Source organism: Schistocerca cancellata, chromosome 3, assembly GCF_023864275.1.
Source record: "Schistocerca cancellata isolate TAMUIC-IGC-003103 chromosome 3, iqSchCanc2.1, whole genome shotgun sequence".
NCBI lineage: Eukaryota > Metazoa > Arthropoda > Insecta > Orthoptera > Acrididae > Schistocerca > Schistocerca cancellata.
Genome location: NC_064628.1, coordinates 833,834,037 through 833,838,326, shown reverse-complemented (window position 1 = coordinate 833,838,326; position 4,290 = coordinate 833,834,037). Strand labels below are relative to the sequence as shown.

Sequence of the window (4,290 nt, the reverse complement as noted above, 5' to 3'; positions counted from 1 at the left end):
AAAAGCTTATGAACACGGAACAAGAATACTTTGACGAGGAAAAGGACCAATAATCTGCAAAGTAACAATAAAATTCGAAACAATATAGTTCGGTTACTTTCTGAACAGACATCATACTAAAATTCGCGCCGTGTATACTTTGCAGTCACCTACAGGTTTAAATACACGAAGAGCGGAAATGTCAAACATTTTAATCCAAATCTCACATCTGTCAGGAGAATTAAAAAACAATGTACAGTAATTCTTTTTATACATAAAAAATAAGAAGGTATTCTGATACGATAGATAAAAGCTCCTCATGCCATCGCTGCAAAACTAAGTTTTTGTTTAAATTTCCACTGAAACTGAGACACTTTGTTTCATTTATAATAATACATGTACAAAATAACAGCACTAATATTAATTAGTGGAACTGTACCCAACAAAAACCATTCCTTATGTCTATTAAATTTTCTACAAGAGAATAACAAAATTAAGTTCAAGAAGAAAACAAATCTTTCAGTATTGACTTCTGTTTATAAATTCCATTCCTGGGATCAAATGTTGTCAAGTTCACTGCAAAACTCCCTGTGATGTTGATGAAGCGATGGGCACATATTCAACAGTTCTTTCTGTTTTGCAGCTGATAAATATGGCTGGTCTTTCAGATGAAGTATGGCGTGGCATACATCGGCCATGGCCTTTTCGATTCCTCTGTTTCAGAGTAAGAGGCTTTAATAGCTGTTTGGAGATCTTACGCGCCTGCATTTCAACAACATTTCAGTAGAATCTTTACAACCAGTAAGTTGTATGCTTCGAATGTACTGAATTACAAGCAATAGGATGATAGCTTCAGCTGATTTAACAATTTTTCATAAATCTTGCGGAACAAAGGGATTGCTTACCTCTCTTCGTTTTGCTATAGTTGCAAAATCTTTGTCTCCGCTCAAACAACTGTGCCCACTCGCCTAAAACTTGTGTGTTATCTCTTCAAAACATCTCGGGCTTACCAGAATCACCAAGGAATGCTATATGGAGGAGATCTTGACGCTTGTCACTTAGAACTCCTGAGGAAAGCACTGCCACAGATTGGCACAAAGACCATCCACCAACAAGTAAGAAATGTTTGGAACATTTTATCCATGATTTGGGACTTGGGACACGTCTAGAGATATTCGATAGAGTACCGACAACACAGCAGCACTGAAAATGTGTTTTGTAAAAAAGTGGCACTGACAACATACGACATTTCCACGCATCATACATTCATCGCCCTGTACTGTATCCGCACAGTAATCAGAATTTCGTTATTTTCTATCCTTCCAGTTATTGAAATCTTAATGTTCAGAAATGTAAATGGTACGTGCGCACATGAATAGAGGAGCACCATAATGGTGGCTCAAGCTATGCTGTAACTCTCTACAAACAGAAAAAGGAAGTAGGGCTATAGCTCGAATAAAATATCTTTGTGATTTATACAGAAACCTCGGGGGCGGGCTAATATGCGGAATGTTTTATATATATCCGACAAACAGTTGCCGATGCACTCTAAATAAAACTAAACGTGCGTATCCAGACTGTTATAGTTGTCGGCACACCTTTAGCTGTGATTTCGGGGACGCCCAGAGGGAGAAATATAGGTCTGCTCGTTCTGCACCTAGACCACATCCTCCCATGAGAAGTGTTGCTTAATCAAAATTTTGTCGTAAGTCACTTCATGGTAAACGGCCGTTGAAAAGTAAGAAGGATTGGTGTTGAATTCAATGTTGTCATATTAGGTTCCTGATCGTTACTGTGTTGTGTTTTTGCCTGCACCACGGGAACTACGCGTTTTCGGCACACAGTACCTACACCTCAATCTGTTTGCCATAGTACGCCACCTACTTATTGCGTAAGCACATGTGCTGCTGTACTAAACAGTCCGAATGTTTCCTTCAACGACAAGCAGAGTGCTGAAACAAAGATTCGTACCACTCGATATGAATCAACTGTTAACGTGCTGCCTCGTATACACTTGGCAGGTTTGTTTCATCGGCATCACTGCCACTGCATACAAAAAGCATGCAATAATGCATACTTAGTATCCGCACAATTAACTGACCATGATCTGTCCAATGCCAACGGCCTTGCCGCAGTGTAACACCGGTTCCCGTCAGATTACCGAAGTTAAGCGCTGTCGGGCTGGGCTAGTACTTAGATGGGTGACCATCCGGTCTCCCGAGCGCTGTTGGCAAGCGGGATGCACTCAGCCCTTGTGAGGCAAACTGAGGAGTTACTTGATTGAGAAGTAGCGGCTCCGGTCTCGGGAACTGACCTACGGTGTGCCGACCACATGCCCCTCCATATCCGCATCCAGTGACGCCTGTGGGCTGAGGATGACACGGCGGCCGGTGGGTATCGTTCGACGTTCATGGCCTGTTTTTTAGATATGTCCAATGACCGTAATGTAAAGAGCTGTCGAGCCTAAAATAAATACGATTATGTTAAACCCTGTAATCTCTAAGCAAGATGAAACGCATTTCTGCATTATATGTCAGGACAGCGACAACTTAGCCTACTTAGAATACCAAGGTAAGGCAACATTCTACCAGCCTGCGCGTTGAACTCGAGAAGGCACAAGAAAATGATTTAAACACACAAACTTTTCTCTGATACCGTATAACACAGTAGGCTTCAAACGGTCTTAGTTCCATGACGTTGAGAGTTTATGGACTTCTTCAGAAATCCCATCTCCATCTGTAGTCTCTTATTGGCGACTAGAGCTACCAAATTGTGGGGATGTTGATTGTTACGTTTATCCACCTTTCCAGTTAGTCTCAGACGTTTTCTGTGAAATAAAGGTCTGACGATTTGTCAAGACAGTTTTTAATGTAATGTCCTTTTCATTTAACGCAAGGGTATACTTTTGTCGCTTCGGTTGCCGAGTGGTCAGTGCCGCTGACTGCTTTTATAAGTTGGAGAATGAATCTTCGTATTTCCCTGTCCACTTGAGTCATGATGTCTCAATAATACTGAGCTTTTGTGGTCCGCATTGGAGAGAAACGAGCGTGATCGATATCCTGCTCCATAATCGTTACCCGAATTTGCCACTATTTGGCAGGAAGAATGGTATAAGGTTCTCTTAAAAACCGTACAGGACCTATACAGATGTGGACACTAGTAAAACCGACAAGCTGCAGGGACGGATCCCTGACTGGAAAATGGAGGAGAAAAGATTCTATGCACTTGTGCCCGGAAAAGCATCGTTGCCACGGGAAATCATGCTGACGAATGGAAGTTCTTCTGACCATGTGCTGTATGTTCCTTTTGGGATGGCCAAGCACGGCTGTACCAGGACAAGTACCCTCACAGACACCAAACACACCACACAACAGTGAAGCCCTTTTTTCGGCGTTTGTGCGATCATGGGTCCTTTCAGACAGGCGAGCGTGCACGGAGGTGGCGGAATATGCGTGCACCAGATTTGGAGAATCGACTTCTACGGGATATTGAGACGAACCCTAGTACAAGCTCCAGGAAAGTAGTCCGCCAACATGGTGTAAGACAAAGAACAATTATGTGTATCCTGTATGGCAACCAGCACTATCCTTATCACCTGCAACGAGTGCAAGAATTACCAGCAGTGGATTTCTCTCTATGGAACGATTTAGTCGGTGGTTCTTGCACCAGACTATCACAATTATGCTATTTTAGTCATCAGTCCTCTTTACCGACGAAGCAAGCTTTACCAGAACTGCCATCATCAATTTGCATAATAATCATCTGTAGGCTGCAGACAATCATCGGGGAATGGTTGAGTGACCTCATCAGCATCGGTCCAGCATCAGTATGTGGGCAGGGATTCTTGGGAGTACATACTTGGACTACTTATTATTCCATAACGCCTCGAAAGAGGAACGTACCTAGACTCTCGGTGGAATGCTTTGCCTAGCCTACTTGAGAGGGTGCCTTTGGCAATACGACAGGTTATCTGGTTTCAGCATGACGGACCACCGCCCCACTTTCGTATTACAGTTCGCTGACACCTCAACAACATCTTCCCCGGACGTAGGATGGGACGCGGAGGTCTTGAAGTATGGCCTGCTGGATCATGGATCACCGTATTTAAACGCCTTGGATTTTAACCTCTGGGGCATCTGAAATATATTGTGCGTGCTGAACAAGTTTCTTTGTACAGACCCTTCAACAAGGTGTTCACGACGTCTCGGACGCTATTCGGAGAGAGGGCGAAACATCCAAAAAGTGCGGCATTCCATGGCGCGACGTGTGAACGCGTGCATTGCATCCTATGGATGCCACTTTGGACATCTG

General features: G+C 43.3%; 1 pseudogene; it reads left to right on the top strand.

Annotated features, from left to right (window-relative positions):
- Nucleotides 1-2,095: 2,095 nt before the first annotated feature.
- Nucleotides 2,096-2,212, top strand: LOC126177513 (5S ribosomal RNA; annotated as a pseudogene).
- The last annotated feature ends 2,078 nt before the right edge of the window (nt 2,213-4,290 follow it).